This window comes from Nuphar pumila, chromosome 1, assembly GCF_984573655.1.
Source record: "Nuphar pumila chromosome 1, dmNupPumi1.hap1.1, whole genome shotgun sequence".
Taxonomy (NCBI): domain Eukaryota; kingdom Viridiplantae; phylum Streptophyta; class Magnoliopsida; order Nymphaeales; family Nymphaeaceae; genus Nuphar; species Nuphar pumila.
In genome coordinates this window covers 86490553-86514335 of record NC_143249.1, presented here as the reverse complement: position 1 = coordinate 86514335, position 23783 = coordinate 86490553, and positions in this window count along the sequence as shown.

Sequence of the window (23783 nt, the reverse complement as noted above, 5' to 3'; positions counted from 1 at the left end):
ATGTGGCACCCCAATTGAAAATAAAAGACTTTCAAAAACAAAACAAAACTTTATTTTCAAAAGGATTTTAAAAGTGGAGTGAGATGGCATTTCCATAAAAGCCTCTCATTTATGTCATTATTCATTTTTTTTATTTTTATTTCTTTTACTTCTTTTCATTAATTTGCTTACCTAAAATCTTAAAAGGAAACGGCCCAAACGGCGCCACAACCATATTTTCAAAAAAAATTCATTTTACCCAAAACTTAGGTAAATGAAACACATTTTTTTTGAAAAAAAATACAGCAGCGCCCTTTTGAAAAACGGCTACTTTAATGTTTTAGTTTCAAAATCTTCAACGAAGGTAACGGATTTTCAAAAAAAGGAAGCTGCGATCTTTTGAAAAAAAGGAAGAAGCTCAACATTTTTAAAAGAGGGGGAGCCTGGCCGATGAGGAGAGAGGAAAAATTTGTGATTTTTTTTTGTTTTGTTGGGTTTTTGCAGGGGCTTTCTTCCCAGCAGCAAAAGACACAGGGATCCAACCAACCTCTACACCTTCTTCAACCTTCTACCTACCTGCAGCTGCCTCTTTCTTCAATCCCATCAGCAAAAGGCTCCAACGACTGCTGTCGACCTTCTTCAGCCCAGCCGATTGCCATCCCCACTTCAGCCGCAGACCATCCAGCTTGAACAGGTCGCCCCTTTCCGTCAGCCCAGCGTGTCCATCCCCAGCAGCAAAGGATTCCAACCGGCTGCATCTTCCTTCAACCCCAGCAGCAAAAGGTTCCAGCCAGTTGCAATTTGCTTCAGCTCACCTGCAGAAATATTCTGTCGCGGCAAGAAATTTTTTTGAAGTTCTTGATTTTCATTACATCTTTTATATTTTTCTTTCTTTCAATTTTTTTTCCAAATTCCTAATCTCATGTTTGGTTTTCATAATTAGTTTACTTTATTATTAGATACTAGTTAATCGAGTTTCAATTAGTTGTTAGTTAAATAAATTGTTTGATAATTAGCGTTGTTAATTAGTTAGTCTCAGATTTAATTAGAAATTAACTTCGGTTAAAATTGTCATTAGATTTCTTATTATTTTTTAGTGTTTTTAGCATTCAGCTAGTTTAATATAAGTTCTATTTCTATTTCGTGTACTGCTCGTGTTCTTTTGATTTATGCTGGATCTTACAGAAGTAGACATTATCTTAGTGAATACTTAGGGAGGAACTCGATATCTACAAGAAAAATCTAGAAGATATGGTTGCTTTGGAGCTATCAAATATTTAGTTATATTTTTTTTTTTTGTCAATGATGTAATAATCAAATGTAAACTTTGGAATAATATTTACTTTTACTGCTTAGATTAGGTTGCATCTCATATAGTTTGATTTCAGTAATATCCCGATTCTATGATTCATACATCTCAATTTTCAAAATTCACCGTGGATGAACACGAATGGCACGTGCACCAACTCTTAGAGAGTTGATGAACTCGGTGGAGTCCATATTTACGGCCCTAGTCGGAATATGGATGAGACCCAGATCCATCGTCTTTCTACCAGTCACATTGAGCCTACACTGTTAGGCTACTTTGAAAATGCACCTCATATTTCCAATGTTTTCAAAATATTGTGAATTAACTCAAATAAACCCTGAATATATTCATGGCCACAGTCAGAATATGTGAAGGAGTTACTTTGGCTTAATCCACATTTTTCGAACAAATTTTTCAAAAAGTTGTTCAAAGTGCATTCATTCATTCAAATCATCTGCATCATTCGTTTTTCTCATGATTTTCTCAAAAGATTTTCACTTCATGGAATCGATTTCTCAAGAAACTATGATGATATTCGAAGTTGGATTTCCCAAATCAAAGTTTTCCCGTGATTCTCCTTAAAAAGTTATTTACTTAAGATCCATTTTCAAAAGGAATTTTCATCTTTCTCAATAATCAAAAATCGATTTTCGGACATTTCAAAGACAAGATTCTCAGAAATTTAATTTTCTAAGTTTTGAATTTCCTTATCCAATGAGTTTTCCTACAAAATTTTCTATCATTTTCCTAAGAAAAATCTCAAAATCCAAGTTTTCCTGATAAGTGTTTTTCTTTTCAAATGATCATCTTTTCTCAAGAATTCCTTCAGTTTTCCTGAGATTCTCATTTCTTCATGGTTTTCCAAGTCTTTCTAAACTTTCTCAAAATTTTTCTCGAGATTCTCATTTCTTCAAGATTTTCCAACTCTTTATAAGCTTTCTCGAGATTTCAAACCTTCTTCGTCTGAGTTTTTCTGAGAGATTGATTTTCATCTTTTCCTGAGAAATGCTTTTCAACTCCAATTTTTTTTTTTAATCATACATCATATTTTCTAATTTACATTTTCTAAAATTCTCATAGCACATGCCTGAATTCTCTGTGCATTTAGGATAAAACACAATTTCAATGATTTTACTAAGTCAAGCACAATTTTGGTCCTTAGTTCAATTACCCCTGTTAAAGGCGGCAGGAACGGTCGAACCTCGTACCGACAGGTCGAGCCCCATCCCATGGATTTTCCCGCAATTTTCAAAATGGAGGCGAGTATTTCAAAACATTTTCAAAATCCGGTCAAGTTTGAATCGCAAAAGCATTTCCCTCTCTCTTCCGCAAGGAAGGGAAGACGGAAAAAATTTTGCGACGATAACAGGTTTCGCGACCGTGATGGGACGGTTTGTTGAAATCCCAATACTGACCAGATTAATGTTAATGCAATTGAATGTAAATGAATGCAAATTGACGCACATGAATGCACAAGTGCGTGAAATGAGAAATTTGTTTATCCTGCCTGCATATAGGACAAAATTTAAAAAAATGCCCCAGTGTAACTGGGAAAGAATGTTTGATCATTATTTAAAGAAAATAGGAAGATTACAAAGAAAGAATAGAGGCTTCAAGTATAGAACTTTTTCAAGTGTCGAGCATTAATGGGATCTGGTAATTCCACCCCATCGGCGTTGATGAGCCGATATGAATTGCGGGGTAATGCTTCTTTGACGACATATGGGCCTTCCCAATTTGGCGACCATTTACCGCCAGGATGATGCTTGAGATAAGCTGTGATCCAAGCACTAAATCATTGACTTTGAATCTTCTTTCGATGACAGACTTCGCATACTGCCTGGCTACTCTCTGGCGATAGGATTGTGCATGCTCTGTTGCTTTTAGCCTTCTCTCGTCGAGTAAATCTAGCTGTACCAGTCGCTGCTGCTGATATCGATCGAGGGGTAATTCTAGCAGTGACGCAAATTTCAAAGCGGGCTTCTGAACATGTAGCGGCAATACTACTTCTGTTCCATAGACCAATTCTGATGGAGTAGCATTCGTTGGAGTGCGAATGGTGGTCCGATAAGCCCATAGTGCATCGTGGATCTTCTCATGCCAGTCGCGGCCTGTTTCCACAGTTCGCTCTAAGATACGAATTAAGATCTTGTTGGTGGCCTCTGCCTGACCATTCCCTTGAGGATAATATTGGGCAGAGAAATGATGATAAATCTTGAACTTTGAGCAGAATATCTTCATTCTTTCATTCTTGAAATGACTGCCGTTATCTGATACAATGTCATGCGGGATGCCGAAACGGCAAAGGATGCTCTTGTGAATAAAAGAGACCACGTGTCGGCCTTCTACTGTGCGAAGAGCGATAGCTGCTACCCACTTGGTGAAATATTCTGTCGCGGCAAGGAAATATTTATGGCCATTTGAAGCTGAAGGAGTGATGGGGCCTACAACATCGAAGGCCCACATAGAGAACGGCCATGGAGAGACAACAGATTGCAGATATGTTGCGGGAGCATGAATAGAAGGTGCATGTATCTGGCATTGCACACACTTCTTCACATAATGATAACAGCCTTGTTGCATAGTCTTCCAGTAGTAACCTGCTCTGATGATTTGTTTGACAAGAGTTTGGTAGCCGACGTGGCCACCACAAATGCCTTCATGTGCTTCTCGCACAACTTCTTTGGCTTCGTTTTCGTCTAAGCATCTGGAATACTCTGAACTGAATCCACGACGATAGAGGACATTAGCCAAAATGAAATATCGAGTGGACATACGCTGGATTGCTCGCTGCTCTTTCTTTGAGAGTTTTGGAGGAAATTCGCCAGTTTCTATGAAAGTTTTGATGTTGTAATACCAAGGCTTCTTCCCTTGCTCAGCCTGGTTTACTTGTTCCGCTGGCAAGAAAGCAGGTTGGTCAAGTCTGCCAATTTCAAAAGAGCGACAAGATTCTCCATTTCTGAATGCCATAATGGAGCCTAAACTGGCTAGGCTATCGACCACTTGATTAAAATCTCTCTTGATATGGAATAACTGAAATTCTTCAAACTTGCTGACAAGAGCTGAAACAATTTTCTGATAGGGGAATAACTTTTGATCTTTCACTTGCCATTCGGCTCGGACTTGATTGACAACGAGTAATGAGTCACCGTAGGCATGTACTCTCTTAACATTGAATTCTAGTAGAATTTTTAGACCTTGAATCAGGGCTTCGTACTCAGCCATATTGTGGGTGGATTGAAAATCTAACTTGAGAGAAAATGGAATCATCTCCTTCTCAGAAGTGATTAATAGAATTCTGATGCCTATTCCGGCCATGTTCTTAGAACCATCGAAAAATAAATTCCAGGCTGGAGATTGCTGAATATTGCAAATTTGCTCATCAGGGAAGTCATCTTCGGCTTTGACCTCTTCTGCCAGAGGAAAATCTGCCAATTGATCTGCAATTGCTTGGCCTTTGATTGATTGCTGCGAGACATATTCTAAGTCATACTGCATCTATAAGACTTGCCATTTTGCGACTCGTCCGCTGAGGAAAGGCTGCTCTAAGATATACTTGAGAGGATTGAGTTTAGACAAAATTTTGACTTCAGATGCCAGCAGGTAGTGTCTTTGCTTTTGACACATCCATACCAGAGCTAGGCAGGTCTTCTCTATGTGAGAGTATTTCTTTTCATAGTCTATGAAAGTCTTACTCACATAATAAATGGCGTGCTCTATCAGGCTGCCTTCTTTGTATTGCGCCAAGAATCCGCCGCATGCAACTTGATTGACTGATATGTATAACAAAAGAGGTTTTCCCAATTCTGGCAGCTTCAAGATAGGAGGATTGAGAAGATACTTTTTTATTCGATCGAACAATTGTTGACATTCTGGTCCCCATTCGAACTTTACTCCTTTTCTGAGTAAGTGGTTGAAGGGCTCACATCTCATCGCCAAGTTGGAAATAAACCGCCGAATTGATTGCATGCGTCCCTGAAGGCTACGCAATTCTTTGAGATTTTTTGGGGGTGGCATATCAATGATAGCCTTTGCTTTGGCTGGGTCAACTTCAATTCCCTTTTTGCTGACCAGAAAACCCAACAGTTTGCCTGATTCGACTCCAAAGACACATTTTTGCGGGTTAAGCCTTAACTTGTAAAGAATGAGTCGCTTAAACACTTGGTCAAGAGCTTCGAGGTGATCTTCTTCTTCTTTAGATTTCACGAGGATATCATCAACATATGCGTCCATGATTTTGCGCATCTGATCGTGAAAGATAACGGCCATCGCCCGTTGATATGTTGCTCCAGCGTTCTTGAGCCCAAAAGGCATAACTGTATAGCAGAAAGTGCCCCAAGGTGTAGTAAAGGAAGTTTTTGATTGGTCGCGGGCGGCCAACTTAATCTGGTTGTAGCCGGAATATCCATCCATGAATGAGAACATGGCATGTCCTGCTGTGCTGTCAATCAGAAGATCAATGCTTGGAAGTGGATAGTCATCCTTCGGAGTTGCCTTGTTGAGGTCTCTGAAGTCTATGCAAATCCTGACTTTGCCACTTTTCTTTGGGACAACGACGATATTAGCTAACCAACTTGGGTAGTCAATAGGTCGGATAAATCCTGCTTTGAGCAGATCTTCAAGTCCTTCTTTGACTTGTTGTTCTATTCTGGGATCCATTTTTCTCAGCTTTTGCTTAACTGGTTTTACATCTGGCTTCAAAACGAGTCGGTGTTCGACCAATTTGGGATCTAAGCCCGGCATATCTTCATATGTCCATGCGAACACTTCTTCATATTGCTTGAGAAAATTTGTAAGCCTTTCTTTCTCTTCCGGACTCAGACTGGTACCGATCTTGAGAATCTTGGGATTGTCCTCTGAACCGATATTGACATCTTCGGTAGGATCTTGTACTAGAGCAAATGGTTCATCTTGCTTCTGAACTGAGGCGAACTCTGGTAATTCCTGAAGAGACGGATCAAATTCTGCATAATCATCTAACTGCTTTGCAACCTTGCTATCTCCTGTGCTTGCTTTTACTCGGTGAATTGCTGCCGATTTCTGGAAAGCCTTTGGATTGATAACGAGTTTCTTGATTGTTCGGGAAGACATTTCTGGGTTTTGGATAAGAAATTGGATTCAGGAAAAATCTTCCATCATACGACAAATAATCATTTAAAAAGAATTATACATAAAATGACATTGAGTTATAAAATGAGGATATAGAGATAAAAGAGGCAGATGGCATCAAGATAGACAAAGAAACTTGACATTTTATTGATTTGACTTTGATAAAAGACATTGCGACATTTATTTTAAAAGGAATAGAAAGGAAATGCAACAACGATTCTCAATGTGCCCCTTTAACAAAAACAGTCTTCTTTGGTGAGCTCCCACCGGAAAACCCTAGTCCTGCCCTATGGGACGATGCTTTTGGATCATTGGCTCGACACGACCATCTTCATTTTTGCCCAGTCCTTTAAAGGGTTGATAACCATGCTTCAGAAGTAAATCAAATCCCTTTCTTGCTTTCATGAATTGCGAAAACAATGGATGATCTTTGACAGTGTCGTAGCTGACACGACCTCCAATTTTGAAGAACTTGGGACCTCTCCATCGGGTCATGGCTACAGTATGCAGGGATAATTCTGATGTTGCCTGGAGTATTTCCCGACTTTCTTTGAGACTGATTTCTTCACTCTCTCTGATGCTAGGAATATCTGTAGTGAACGATGGTCGATGAATCATAGGCTGTGGGAGTCTTTCTTTTGGGTCCTCTCCGAGCACTGTTGTAATCATTCCACCTTTGGACCATTTTACGCATTGATGCAGGGTGGAAGGCACTGCATTTGCATTATGAATCCACGTCCTTCCGAGCAGCAAATTGTAGGTGGGTGGCACATTGACCACATGAAAAAGCACTGAATGTACCGAATAATTAATGAATACTTACAGGAATATCTTGCCTTTGGCCGTCTGACCATGATTGTCAAACCCATAGATGGTAATAGGATCTGGAATGTATTCTTCTTCCTTAATGCCTAGCGCCTTTGCGGTCATTTCGGGACATATATTGAGGCTGCTGCCTCCATCTACTAGCACATGGGGTACTGTCATTCCCCTTACCCAAACGACGATGTAAAGAGCATTATTGTGAAAGGAATGAGGCTTTGGAAGGTCCTCATCCGAGAAAGTGATCGGCGCATTAGTCATGGCTGAATTCACTATTTGTGCCATGTCTTCAGGAGTGATACTAGGCTTAACCTTGATCTTTCTGAGCAGATCATCCAGTACTTGCTGATGTTTGCAGGAACTCTTGGCCAAGTCAAGAATGGAAACATTGGACAGAGCGGTCAGAGGCTTCTGACTTGAATTCTCCGGCTTGGGCTTGATGATTTGATTGAGAAAATCAGGAAGTCCCTTTGACTTGGGGGATGACTTTACAGGTGCTTCAGAAATTTTCATCTTGCCGAATGCTGAGATTAGGTCCATCTTTTTAGAAGCTGGAGCTGCTTGTCGAAGCACTGACACCTGATGTTGAACTTGTAGATCTTGTACAGAACATGGCTTGATGTGTTCGTGCGGTAAGAATGGCTGTGCAGATACCACTGTCGTGGTGTGCGAAGGAAAAGGCTGCTTAAGAATGTCCATTTTTTCTTCTTCTTCTCCTTCTACCAATAAATTCTTGTCAATAAGATCCTGCACAATATTCTTGAGAACGAAACAGTTCTCAGTGTTGTGTCCCACTGTTCTGTGGAACTTGCAGAATTGATCCTTCCATTTCCCCATAGGCATAGGGGGATCGGCCAATCTAGGCAACTTGACCATTTCTTTCGACAGCATATACTCGAGCACCTCTTTGAGTGAATGATAGAGAGGGGTAAATTTTCGGTCATAGCTCCATCCTTCATGTTTAACTTTTTCACGTTGTTTCGGCCCTTGGTCTTGCTGAGAAGGCTTGCTGTATTGAGGAGCAGGCTTCATTTTCTGATCTCCTTTATTGTTGGAATTGCCTGCGCCGTAGCAGTAATCTTTCTTCTGCCCTTTGTACTGATTTCAGCTATTGTTGTTGTTGTTGTTGTGGTTGTTGTTGTTGGTAGAGAAGGTGAAGTGAGCTTTCTTCTTCTGCTCACCTTGGGGGTTACTCTTGGAAAAAGTGAAGCCTTCATAGACTCCATTCTCTACGCTCAATTCGAGCCATTCTGCTCGCTCAGTTAATTCAATGAAGGTCCTGGATGGTGTTGTGGAGATCAATCCTCTTAATGGCTGCGAAAAATTGTTGAGGATTAGGGACAGGGCGTGCCTTTCTGAAATGGGATCTCTCATTTTGTTGCAGGCTGACCTCCATCTGTAAATGAAATCTCGCGCTTTTTCATTCTCATTCTGCCTCAGACTGCAGAGATGACTTAATGTCGGGAGCGCTTCTGTGTTGAACAAGAAGCGTTCAATAAATAAATTCACCACTTTATCGAACTCCTTGAGCTCGATGGGATTGATATGCTCAGCATACCATTTAGCTGCAACTCCTTCCAAGCTGCGAGGAAAACACAGGAATAGTGCTCTGTTATCTCTCTTGAATCTTGAGCACTCTGCGAAGAAAGTGGTGAGATGGGCTTTCGGGTCGCCAGAACCATCAAACTTGATGAATTTTTGGGGAAGGTTTTCGAGATCGTCATCCCCTTTGAGGCTATCATAGAAGTCTTCACTGGTGAAGACTTTCTTGCCCTTGTCGCGGGCTTGGAGATCCTTAACAACTCGGGCCATTTCCCTGAATTGTGACTGCAAAGGTTCCTGATTCTTTGATTTGCGGCTCTTCCTTTGTTCTCGGCCACGTTTCTGAAATGCCGGTGGCACCTCATATTCCTCTTCAGTGTCTTCCGTTGATTCTGATTCATCTGAGATTTCTTCTGGCTGAACCTGCTTTTTCTTATTCTTGTGCCCGTGGAACTTTTCTCTGAATTGATTTTTCTCTGCACTAGTCCCAGCTTGTTCACTCATCATTTTATTCATCATCTTTCGGAACATGGCATACATTTGCGGGTCTATGCCATCATCCTCTTGTTGTTGATCTTGATTCACGGGATGATCCATTTCTCCTTCTGAGGCTGAGGAGTGTTGAGGTGATGTGGTTCTTCTTCCTGACCTTGTTCGAACCATCAAATGCTGCAGATGCTCTAATGTTGCTGTGGATGCTCTCTGCAGGGCAAAGACCTGATTAGGTTATGAAGGAATTGGCTTTTGGAAGAAATATTTATTGAAAATATGGTAGACAATTTAAAGAAGATATCACATTACTAGGGACTGAGTCGTCACGAGAATCACGACAATTGTGTTGTCAATTCTTTTAGCACGAGAAACAACAACGGTCGCCAAATTGGGAAGACCCATATGTCGTCAAAGAAGCATTACCTCGTAATTCATATCGGCTCATCAACGCCGATGGGGTGGAATTACCAGATCCCATTAATGCTCGACACTTGAAAAAGTTCTATACTTGAAGCCTCTATTCTTTCTTTGTAATCTTCCTATTTTCTTTAAATAATGATCAAACTTTCTTTCCCAGTTACACTGAGGCATTTTTTTAAATTTCGTCCTATATGCAGGCAGGATAAACAAAATTCTCATTTCACGCACTTGTGCATTCATGTGCGTCAATTTGTATTCATTTACATTCAATTGCATTAACATTAATCTGGTCAGTATTGGGATTTCAACAAACCGTCCCATCACAATTCCTAATGATTCAAAAGCAAAAGATAATCACCAGTACTGAACCAAAACCCAGCGCTCGAACTGCTATTGTTTCAAAATCCAGTGTTCAAACTGATACATTTTCAAAATCCAACCTTTTGAGTCAATCTTGGAAAACCGAGTTCCGACTCGGGTTTTTATTCAAATCATTTTCTTTTGTTGATCCGGGTTCCGACTCGAGATCTCTTTATTTACTCGAGTCCTGACTCGAGCTCTTCATTTTCTTTTGTTGATCCGGGTTCCGACTCGTGATCTCTATAGTTTATTCAAGCTCTGACTTGAATTCATCATTCTCCTTTCTTGATCCACGTCATTTCGATCCTCAGGGTCTGTCAATTGCCCAAATTTGATATTTTGCCCACCAATTTCCAATTTAAATCTTTGGATCATGCAACTCTCCAATTCTGACCTCTGGGTCACCCAATTTCCAATCTCGATTCTCAATTCTCAATTTCAAATTCTCAATTTTGACCTCCAGGTCATTTAATTCTCAATTTCGACCTTCGGGTCACTCAATTCTAAATTTCAACCTTCGGGTCACTCAATTCTCAATTTCGACCTTCGGGTCGCTCAATTCTCAATTTCGACCTTCGGGTCACACAATTTCGACCTTTTGGTCAACCAATTCTAAATTTCGACCTTTAGGTCACCCAATTTCGACTTTCGGGTCATTTAATTTTCAGCAACCAATTTTTCCAATTACCAATTGCGACCTTTGGGTCAATCAACTTCAATATCCAATTTCAATCATTTCTCTTGCGAGAGCCCCTTTTTAGGGAGAGTTCGAGGGAGCTCGTTCTTTTCGCATGCTATCCTATTTGTTCACTTAGCCCCTTTTCAGGGAGAGTTTGAAGGGACTCGCGTCTTTGTGAACCGTTTGCAAAACAATTTCCAATTTCACACAAGGAACCCTTTGATAGGGAGAGGCTCGACGGAGACTCGCTTTTCTTGTGACCCCCCAATTTCATACTAGGCCATTTTTCGTCATGAAGGATCCTCTTTAGGGAGAGTATGATGGACTCGTTCCTTTCATGATCCGATTTTCAGACCTCACTATTATCGGCCCCCTTTCCATAAGAGAAGCCTAATATTAGGGAGCTTTGACGAAAGCTTAATTTCTCTTTGAAAGTTCGTTTTGCAAACACCTCCTCTTCAAAGAAGAGAGGAGTATTTCTCATTTTCCCATTCAGGTAAGGGTCAAGCCTGAGTCTCTCTTTTTGGGGAAAAAGAGAGGAGAATTTTCGTCACGGATGTGTTGACCCGGACCTCAAATGCTCACTTTTACCAAAGATTTCAAGAAAATTTTGTCGATTTGTCAATCAATTATTTGTTGATTTCAAAAACTTTATTATACAAAACTTTGCCTCAGTCTACCTTCAGCATTACTTCCAAGAAAGTGAAGCTTTTGCGAAAAGAGATTCAAAACTCGAATTCTTTCTATTGGCCAACCAAAAGGATGAAGGATAAATCCTCGATATGGCCAGCAAAGAAGATTCAGTGTTATTGCAAAGCCATAAATGATTGATATTGATCGCAGTCAATGGCACATCTTTAAAGACTATTCTTGAGAAAATGAGGCAGTGGAAATATCCTGAGTGCTAGAAAAGAGAGCATTTACCCAAGCCCCGTCTCCTCAAAATCACTCAAGCTGCAATTAAATATCCGCAAAAGGGATCTCTCAATTGTCGTCAAGATGAAGGCGAATTAAGCGAGTAGACCCTCGGGGCCAAAGAAGATTTGAAACATCTCCAAGATGACGGAGTTTGTGACGGATCCTTCCAGGGAAAGTCCAAAGCACTGTCGAGATGAAGGCAAATGCGATGAACCTCCCGACAATCCCCAAAAGATATTTAATTTCAGCTATCATCCAAAGATCTCCCAGCCCATGAGCCAATATCGTCAAAGAAGGATCGAAACATCTCCAAGTTGAAGGAGTTTGTGACGTACCTTCCCAAAAGAGAGAAAGAGAGGAAAAAGAAAGAGAGAAAAAGTCAGAATATCTCCAAAATGAAGGAGAATGTAACCAAAAATCCAAAAGAGCCCAAAAGAGTGCAAAAAGATTATCATGAGAGGAGCTCCCAGGATATCAAACTACCAAATCTATCAAGAATCTTCTTTAGACTTGTGAAATTCTATTATCAATATCCTTTCATCAACTGCTTTCATAATATCAAATTCTCTTTCCTGTTCATATCAAGGAAATTGATAGCTTCCTTGAAGAAGGTCAATTGCAAGCAATTTGGATTTCAAATCTCGATCCTACGAAGTCAATCTCGTTCGGAGGTAATGCTTCAGGTAGAAAAGAAAGAATATTTGGCAATATTGTGCAACATTTTCAAAAAAAAATTTGAGTCAACAACATTTTGACAATATTTTCTAGCTATCCTGACGTGAAGTGAGAGCTTGATGTCCGTTTTTGATACATCCTGACACCAATTTTAAATCCCTCTTAAGGACTTGATTCCTTTCCTTCTTTGAGAGCATGGATTCTCAAATTCGCACAATTCCCTGTGTCCCCACTGTCCAATCATAGACAGTCCCATTTCGGTTCGAGGTCGAGCCACCAATCATTTTCTCGCAAAAGGCAATTTTAAAAGCTATTTAGTCTCAGCAATGAGATACCCAAAATCAACCCCTTTTCAAGCTTTAGGGGCCCTATTTTCCTTCCTTTTGCAAAACCCCTGTCGGATTTATTGTGCAAAATCCGAAGGTTCCATCATGGTCTCTTGTTTTGAGGATCCCATTCCATTTTCCGCCCGATCAGGATAAGGGTACAAACCTGAGCCTCAATCAAAGAGGTATTTCATCTTTCGCCCGATCAGGATAAGGGTACAAACCTGAGCCTCAATCAAAGAGGTATTTCATCTTCCGCCCGATCAGGATAAGGGTACAAACCTGAGCCTCATTCAAAGAGGTATTCCATTTTCCGCCCCATCAGGATAAGGGTGCAAACCTGAATCTCATTTCTATAAGATATTTCAATCCCCAATCAGGTTAAGGGTCAAACCTGAGCTTCGTTCCATATGAAGCATTTTCTGTCCCATCCAGGTTAAAGGCAAAAACCTGAATTTCACTCTCACATAGTGAGTCCTTCCTCTTCATTCTTTGCTTCATATCTACCATCTTCCTCGGGCTAATTTTCTTCATACCCAGTCAGATCCTTCTAACTGGGGCATTTTTTTATATATAGCCCAAATTTGGTGTGTTTTCTTTGCCACTAAGCTCGACCATAAGTCGGCTTAGTAGCAAATAGGGGCATCTGTAAACACCCCAAATTTTCACTCACCTTCTTGACATCGCCCTCAATCATCATATTTCATTTTTTTCAGAAGCATTGAAGGGCAAAATGGTCATTTTCCAAGATTGAACTGAACAGAAAGTCCTAAATTTCATTCTTGAGCCTCAAAATTTCTATATTTAGGTTCAGAGACATCTTCAAATTGCAAAATTTCAAAATCCTTTTTCTGGACAAAAAGCTAGAATTTCCAAGTCCGAGCTCAGAGTGACATTTCATAGAACATGTCTTTGCATAGCATCGCATCATTTCACTGCATAGCATGTCAGTTTGAGATCCAAAACTTTTGATTTTCAAAATTGTCCATCCAGATTTGATTTTTAAACTTTTTCAAATTGATTTTTAACCCTGGGTATTCAAAATTACCAAATTTTCCCATTTTACCCCCAGGACTTTGAATTACAAAAATTTTTCTCAAGAAAAACAATCTGGATATTTGGATATTGATTTTAAAGATTTTATCTCAAAACTTTTTGCAAAAGATTTTAAATCTCTTTACAAAATTTTTTACTTTTATCCATATTTTGCCTTGAAAAACCAATTTTTCCAAATTCTTGAAAACAAATAATGTTTTATCTCGTATTTTCAAATAAATGGAGCAGGACCCGTCTTTGAACTAGCATCATACTCAGAATCTCAGGTAAGTTGTTTATTCTCAAGTGGGACCCACCCGAAGTTCATACCAATTTGCAAATTTTTCTTTTTAATTTCTCAATATTTATTTATTTATTTTTAGTTAGTGGGCCCACACACATGTGGCACCCCAATTGAAAATAAAAGACTTTCAAAAACAAAACAAAACTTTATTTTCAAAAGGATTTTAAAAGTGGAGTGAGATGGCATTTCCATAAAAGCCTCTCATTTATGTCATTATTCATTTTTTTTATTTTTATTTCTTTTACTTCTTTTCATTAATTTGCTTACCTAAAATCTTAAAAGGAAACGGCCCAAACGGCGCCACAACCATATTTTCAAAAAAAATTCATTTTACCCAAAACTTAGGTAAATGAAACACATTTTTTTTGAAAAAAAATACAGCAGCGCCCTTTTGAAAAACGGCTACTTTAAGGTTTCAGTTTCAAAATCTTCAACGAAGGTAACGGATTTTCAAAAAAAGGAAGCTGCGATCTTTTGAAAAAAAGGAAGAAGCTCAACATCTTTAAAAGAGGGGGAGCCTGGCCGATGAGGAGAGAGGAAAAATTTGTGATTTTTTTTTGTTTTGTTGGGTTTTTGCAGGGGCTTTCTTCCCAACAGCAAAAGACACAGGGATCCAACCAACCTCTACACCTTCTTCAACCTTCTACCTACCTGCAGCTGCCTCTTTCTTCAATCCCATCAGCAAAAGGCTCCAACGACTGCTGTCCACCTTCTTCAGCCCAGCCGATTGCCATCCCCACTTCTGCCGCAGACCATCCAGCTTGAACAGGTCGCCCCTTTCCTTCAGCCCAGCGTGTCCATCCCCAGCAGCAAAGGATTCCAGCCGGCTGCATCTTCCTTCAACCCCAGCAGCAAAATGTTCCAGCCAGTTGCAATTTGCTTCAGCTCACCTGCAGAAAATCCCATCCAGCAAGGCTCATCCTTCATCTTCTTCAGTCTAGCCACAGCAAGAGAGCCCAGCCAACGGTTCCTGCATCCCCACTTCAGCCCAGCCGCAAGATCAACCACCAGGCGTTTCAACGGTTCCTGCATCCCCACCAAACCCAGGTAAAAGACACTCTCTCTCTGCCATCATCCGTCATTGCCCATCTAGTTAGCGTGATCCCTCTCTCTTCCGCAAGGAAGGGAAGACGGGAAAATTTTTGCGACGATAACAGAGGCCAAAGGACACTACAACTCCTGTCAAACACGTGTCGTAGTAACGACAAGTCACTCAGGGTTGTACCATCCACCCTCTCCCAAGGTGAACCATTTTGTGAATGGGGCGAAGCAGGTTTATCTTTCTTAAGGCTCATGTTCATTCATACCTCACAATGAGGAATTTGCCTCGTGGTCCTCGCGGGGTGCGCAAAAAGAGGACTTGGCCTGCTCATCCATGTGCTCAGCCTCACGCGGCCAACGGAGCACACTGCTCGTGAAGCAGTCAAAACATCATATTATTTATTTTCTGTTTTGGGTATATCACACAAGAGTCCACACAACACAAGGGCCACTGCCCGAAGACTCCAACTGAGCCCACAACAAATCATTTCAATATTCATACCCTATGGTGTTAAATTTTGTCTCTTTTCATTACATAAGGTAAGTGCACCTAATGCGCTTACCAATGCCTCAACGATGTACCTCCTTAGGGTATGTACTACTCACAACTGTGTCAAGATGTGCCAAGTGCAAAGTGTAAGAGTATCACAAGTTCTATCTTTTGCACAAATATAACAACAGAAGCATTACATGATGTTAAGCTGCACTATATTACATACTTCAGTGTTATGATTGCATTTATCAACATTTTCATACTCAAGGGTTTGAAATTGAATTTAACCAATCATCCTGTCTAATGGGAATAACATTGGTTTTCCCAAGGTGGATCGTTGCTCTTGTAGGGAAGATGCAATTGCGACCCAAAAGACCATTACACGTGGTTCAACACACTTAGGTGTTTGAAGCGAATCTTGGATATTCCGTCTTATGGGATAACAATAGCTATTTCCACGGTATGGGGTGCCGCGCCTGCGGACCCGAAACAAAGATATCTAAACAACACTTGTAATTCAACGAAGTTTCCAAATATGCGGATTTGCAATAGTGTTCGTCTGTATTCTTTAACTAGGCCTTGTACGTAATCAAGGCATAAGGATCTTCCATACGCAACATGACACACTTACGTGTCGAAGGTGATACTGAAATAACCCATCTAATGGGGATTACATTGGCATAACTGTAAACACCCCAAATTTTTCAAAGTGTTGTAAATATTTCCCTTTTTGCCCCTGACCCCATTTTCTAAGCAATCAAGTCAGTTTTAGATTTTAATTCCAGTCATTTCTCAGATTTTTTTGAAATTTAGTTCATTTTTATACATCTAACTCAGTTTTGGATTCAGATCCGGGAAAAAGATCCGAATCTGAACCTCGTCCAATTTTCAAGTTGTAATTACAAAAATACCAAAAATAGTTTTTGAGTAGCTCAAACAGTCCATCCAGCATCCGTTCGGATTCATTGCTCTATATTTCTCAATTCAAGTTTAAAAACTCGAAAATTTTCTCAAATTTTGAATTCAAACTCATTTTTTTTTAAGAAATCCAAACTTTTAGAAAACCCCTATTTTTGTAAATTCTTACCAAAAAAATACAAAAAATAGCTTCATCCATCATATTTTCTTAGGTTTTAAGGTTTTTGAAATAAAAAAAATCAGAAAATACCGAGAAAAGAACAAAAAAATAAAAAAAATGAAGGAAATTACAAGAAAATGGTTTTCTAAAAGCCCGTTTTTAGAAAACACTCTTTAAGAGGCCCCTTTATGCAAAATCTTACCCTCAGTGTTTTAAAAAAGTTGAATTAAGGGTTTCAGAGTCAGTCCATCGCCCTCTCTTCTTCACGAAGCTTCCTCAAGAACCCTCATCGCACGCCCCCATGGCTCTCCTCCAAACCCTCCATTGCCAACGGCCTCGCATCACCTCCTTTCGTTCATCTTCAACAAATTCTCCCTCAGAATCCTTCCCTTGCATATATAAAGAGGCATCCCCTGCAATGAAGGGGAGAGGAGTTTTTTTTTCTCTTTTTCCATCGTCATCGTCTTCAAGCACTTTCTGTCGTTCCTCTTCTGGCGATCCTCCTGCTTCTACAACAAAAGCCCTCTGGTAAGGCCAATACTCTCCTTCTTAGTTAATTCCCCTTTAAGCTTTCTTGTTTTTCTCTTTTGATGCACGAATGAGTGGTGTTGGGTTGCTTGTAGCAATATCGAACCCTGCCGGTGCTACAACGAAGGAATTATATGTTCCAACACTTCTTCCCTCTTTTCTTTTGCTAATTGTTTCCGCACCTTTATGATTTCCGGTACCTGTTTGTGTTTTGGTTTCTTTTGTTAATTACATATCGTGTATGATCTTCTTATTTGTATTTCTCATAGTTTTTTTTTTCTCTGTCATCTTCATCTTTTCGGGTTCCTCTCACCCCATTGTAGCATCTCTGGTAGCAGTAAATTGCTCATAGCAATATCCCTCTACCTGTGTGTAATGGCAGAGGAATCCCAGTGCTTGTTTCTCTTTTAGCAATTCACTTCTGAATTCTTCTTAATTTTCATATTTCTGTATGGTTTTATATAGTTCACATTCTTTTTAGTCATTGGCATGGCTCTGGTGCTGTTTTAATTTTCATTCCTCTTCCCTTTTGTTGATCAGAATATTCAAAGGTGAGTTCATTACCTTTGTAGCGACCTGGTGTCCCGCAAAGGGGATAGACTTGGTTCAAACAAAGGACCTATTACGCCTTGACATCCCATGCCTACTCTTCCTTGTGAATTCAATTTCTTGATTCCTATATGAGATTTGTCCTACAGTAGATTTCCTAGGCATGTTTCTTTTCCATTTCTTTTGTTGCCTTATGCTGCTATGGTTTCGATTCTTGTCTCCAATCCATTCCAAAGTTCGACCATGGTTTCTTGTCTCTCTAAATAACATTGATGCTAGTTCTTATTCTAGGTGCTTTGGTTCCCATTTGCGAATAAATGATCGTTTGACGGCTGTTTGAATGAGTTCCAGAAGTCAAGAGTGCCATTGTTTAACCAACCTTTAAACGATCATATGATCGTTGGCAATGGAAGTGGTACCTGGAAATTAGTCGAATAATCTCGGATATTGATTGTCCGATTTCAATCAAATGGTTACACGAATGTCTGAATCGGCTACCTGATTTCTGGTAAGTTTTTTTTCTCTCTCTCTGTCTGCAGATAAGTGCAAATTTTTGTCATATTTAGTTTTCAAAATAGCTTGAATTCTCTTGTTTTAATTACCTGTAAAGAATAATTCCATCTTGCTTCTTTATCAGAATATGTTCCTTGATGGTTCTTGATAATCAGATCCTCATAATCTAAAAAAAAAAAAAAAAACTGGATTACTAAGGATCAGTGTTGTAGAGATCAATGGCCATTTTAGCATTGACCAACCGTTTTCCGATCTCTGGCCCCAATAATCACAATTTTTAACTGAACTCTGATAAGTTTAATTGAGTTTATTGGCAGATTTAGACGAACCTACTGAGGTCAGTATATGTAGTTGCCTGATATATTGAATCTTGCTACAAATGTCGACTGGTAAATGTCGATTGATTGAAAATCCAACAAGCAATGGCTGGATGGTTTGATTCATTGTTGTGTGGACCATCGGAATTACATGGGATTACTAAATGCTATCGCCTGTTTCAGCTGTTGTTGAGCACTTTTAAAAGTCGATCATCTGGATCGATGAACTGACGTCCAGCAACCTTTCAAAGTTTGGTGCGTGGCCACCCTCCGGAAGGATACGCTTTACAACCACTGCCAAGTATCACTGGTACGAAACACTGCGGCAACTGCCCACTGGACCTTCCCTCCAAGTTTGGTATGTAAATCTCACTGAGTTCTGTTATGCTCTTCCACTGAGTTTTTCAGCTACTATGATCTGTTCCTTGTCTTAGGGGATAATATTTGAATATCAATAGATATCCTTTCTTGGAATTCTGTTCGTCCCTGAGAACTGTGTAAAAGTCCATCAGATCCTTGTCTAAGATCAGGTTGTAATATTGAAATTCTGTTAGCAGCATGTTAATCTGGATGTGATTAGCAATATGCCATCGACCACTCACAGAAACAATTGTCTCCTACAAATTTTTGTACTGCCGTTGAAGGGATCCCATCTAGTTGTCAAGCTATGATCTTAAAAATTGTATGGTGGCGCAAGGCTAATTGCCAAAAAATATATATATATAAATTTGTTGTAGCATTTGATTGCTAATATCTGTAACACTCTTTCCTTTTTTTTAATTCTACGAGTTGTTGTAAGTCATTTAGTTGCCTAGGGCTGCTATGATTTCTGCATTCTTGCAGTAACTCAACGAGTTGTTGTGGCCTTTGTATTTACATAGAGAGGCTTCCATACTTTCACATCAACTCAATGAGTTGTTGTAGCTTCCTCTAAATTGTATAGCAGCCCAACAAACTGTGACGACTTCTGAATTCTTATATCAATTCAAGTAACCGTTGTGGCATCTATCTGCCACTAACATTCCCTACGTTAAATTTGCTAATATCTATGTCTGAGTGCCAATGGTATGAAGCTTATTCACAACATTATGCCTGCTGAAGCTATCACTTGAAATCCACATGCATGTTATTTTCATACAGTTAGGTAACACATAGTTAGGAATTTGATATTCGGATATTATCCATTAGCAGGTGTATTTATTCAAGCCTATGGCAATGTGGTCAAATGATCTGAATCATCTTACAATTCATGTGATTTATGCCACATTGCCATCACACTGCACCTGTATTCTGCTACATGTCACCTATGCATTAGCATTTCTCCTACTTCCTGCCTATCTATTTCCAACACACCTCACCCATTACATTTGTTAATTCCTCCTTTGTATCTATCACACCGCATATTCACCCAGCACCCTTGCATCCCCCATTCCCTGTTTGTCACACCTACACTCCTAGCATCACTGTTATACTCACCCAGCATCATCTTAGCCACCTGGTGCCATCGGCTATTTCGTTACAACATCTTCCCCAACTCCCCATCCACTTTTGCACACCTTTCATCAACCTAAAAGCCTTGTGTATACCTCTTCCACACATGGATTTTCGTTTACCTATGGCATTGTTTATATATGTATGTATATATATATATATATATACATATATATATATATGTACATTTTCTCATAAATATAGAATATGCCATATGCCTCTTTTAACATGATGTAGCATCTTAAGCTAGAATTAATCCCTTCCATTTCATTTTGTCTTGGCTTGGTGCTAATTCTTCCTTTTTGCAGGAATCTCTGGAAAATGTTGATTTCACTCTTAGATTAGGATTCTATCATGTCAATTCTCATTGTAATAAGCTAGCTATTAATGAGAATTTACATTTCCTGTTTTAGATAGAATGAATGAGTATTGTAAATGCCACAAATTGCTTGTTTTCAAGCTTTTTACCTTTATTTTCCAAAATCTCACAATGGTGAAACACAAATGGCACGTGCATCATTTCGTAAGAGGTAATTAATCCTAAGTTGATGATTTACATCAATGGCCATAGTCAGGATGTAAACAAAACTTAGGATTTTTATCTTTTATAAAATAACACTGGATCCACACTGGACCCTTTACAATATCATCATATTTTCTATAAATATTTTCCTCTTTTATCAGAGTTTAATTTAAAATTAATTCAATATATATACCAATGGCCATAGTCAAGGTATATTGAGAGTTAATTTCATTTTAAACTCTATAAAAGCACCAAAATGTATTTTATTCTTCATTTGAGTTTAGATATGATTATTATATAATACATTCAATGACCACAGTCAGGAGTGTATTATATCATTAATCTTATTTACATTCATTTAAAGAATGAAATATGATTTTCAAATCCAATTTCAAAATTATTTAAATTCATTCATCATTTAGGATAGAATTGCATCATATTTTCAAAATTCCCTTTTCAAAATTCCAAGTGATTCTTTTTCTTTATTTCTCAGATCAAATCTTATTTAAAAATTTGAATTCAATTCTATCTCATTTCAAAATTCAAAAATTCAATTTCAAAATCCAATTTGACTTTGAAATTTCAAAATCATTTTGTATTCAAATTCCAATTTCCAAATCAAAATCCAAACTTTAAAGTTCAATTTAACTTTAAAGTCATCTTCTGTTTCAAAATCAAGTTTATTTTTTTCATCTTCAAAACCAAAGTTTGAGATTGATTCTGAGTCTCAAAACTTGACCCTTCTTAAATTTTAAAATTCAATCTGGGTTTTCAAAACCCAGATCCATCTTCAAAAGTCCCATTTGGACTTTCAGAATCCAAATACAGAGTTAGATCCTAATCCCAACTTGGATCCAGATTTTCAAGTACAATCTCCACTTTTGGATCTCAGATTTTAGATCCAAAACCCATCTTAGGATCCAGTTTCACCTTGGATCTCAGTCTTTAGATCCAAAATCCATTTTAGGATCTAGAGTCCAATTTCATCTTAGATCTTCAAATCCAAAAGCCATTTTTAGGATCTAGAATCCAACTTCACCTTGGATCTCAGACTTCAGATCCGAAATCCATTTTAGGATCCAGAATCCTATTCTATCTTGGACCTGAGATTTTAGATCCAAATTAGATCCAGAATCTACCTCCAATCTTGGATCTCAGACTTCAGATCCAAATTTAATTTAGGTTCCAGATCCTGGATCCAATCCAATCTTGGATTCTAAATCCAGAATCCAATTCCATTTAAAATTCAGAATTCAACTTCATCATTGGATCTCCAAATTCAGATTCAATTCCTATTTAGGATTCTAAATCCAGAATTCAATTTCATCTTGGATTTCAACTCTATTTAAGATCCAGACTTTGGATTCAAATTTCATCTTGAATTCCAGATTTCAAATCAAATTCTATTCCCAATTCCAATTTTTCAAATCCAATTCCATTTCTCAATTCTATTTGGATTTCTCAAAACTCATTCTAACTTCAAAGCTAGAATTCAATTCCATTTCAAACATTCATCCAGGTTCAAAATTCTAATTCAAAGTCTATTTATGACTTTGAAATTTCCTTTCTTCTCCTTTTATTTCAACTTCAAAAACATTCCTTTCAAAGTCCTGATTTATTTTTCCAAACTCTGATTATTCCAAAACTTGGAGCTTTAAAATCTTAAGTTCTGAGTTAGAAGCCATTTTTTCATTCTATTATCAGATTCATCTCAGAAACACTTGGAGATTTCCAAAAATCATTTTTCGAAAAGAGCATACATCCTTGCATTTCACAAGCATGATTCTTTGTGCATTTAGACTTAGAATAAATTCTTAGATAATATTTAGGCAAAGCAAAAGGCATAAATTCGATCCTTGGTTTGATTACCCCTGGTAAAGGTGCCAGGAATGGTCGAACCTCGTACCGACGAGCGAATCCCGTCTCTCCATTTTTCCCGCAATATTTCAAAACGGAGGTGAGTAATTTTCTTAAATATTTTTCAAATTAAGGTCAAGTGAGATCCCGTAAAAGAGTTCCTCTCTCTTCTTTCTTTTCTTTTCTTTTCTCTTCTCTCTTCTTTTCTGTTTTAATTTCTCTCTTCAAAAAGGAGGAAATAGGGATTAGAAAGGAAAAGAGAAGGAAGAGAGAGAAACCACAAGAGAGGAAAAATTTTGCGATGATCACAGAATTTGACGACCGTGATGGGACCTGGTCTCAGTCTGGTCGAATCATGCCTTTGCTTTGCTTTAATATTTTCTAAGTCTTTATTCTTCTATGTCAGCTTCATTTCCATGCAAACCTTAGGAGCCTAGATTATGTCCTAGCTGACATCATTCCATATAGGATCTAAGTATGGTTTGGTAGGACCATATTGAGGAGATTATATCCATGTTCACATTAGATTTAGGTCTGAAATACAATTCTCCTCAATTCTAGGGATTGAATGCAAACAATGTATGCAAGTGTATGCTCCTTTTCATTTAAATCTATCTCTTTTAGGACTTGCATTAGAGCTTTTTGGTTTTATCTGCATGTTGAACATGTTTTTGAAAAACATCCCTACCTATATTTTCCTGGTCTTCACGTTGCTGGGCTGTCTCACTGAACCATAGTTCGGGAGAGAGCCTCATAACTGGACCACTTATGAAACGCCCTGGATTTCCAAAACAAAGCTAAGTAAAAATTTTCATGAATTTCTTTTTTTTTCTTTGCAGCGGAACTTAGAAAAGCTTTTAGTAACGGAATCAGACGATAATGAGTCGTCAGTTTTAGAAAACTCCGAGCACGTTGCAGGTATGTGGCCAAGCAACTCATCGACCACCGAAGTGTTCCATTTTATCAAAACCCCATGTTTATTACAACATCACTGCTTGAAAAAGCAGTATAGGTTCAATAAAAGGAAGCAGTACAACTCTGCCTAGAGAAACCCTGGAACTCAATGTCGTCTTGCTCCGCATATCGCCACGCAGGTCCAACACCTGAAATCCCCATTAAATGGGGTCAGAACCACTGATGGTCTGGTAAGCATGCAGTCATACATCCATTCAACTCAAGTACAAATAATGACCACTCAGGGTCGCAATGCGCAATAACGATGCTCAAGCCTCCAAGACTTAGCGTATATCGCAAGAGCCTCCGCAGGGCTATGAATTGAACATCCGCTCAAGTCTTCATGACTTAGAGTAAGCCTTTTCAGGACTCTGATTTGGATAACCGCTTAAGTCTCCAGGACTTAGCCATGACCTCTTCCGGGTCTCAAAGGAATGTCTAGCTCAAGTCTTCATACTTGGCACATCCA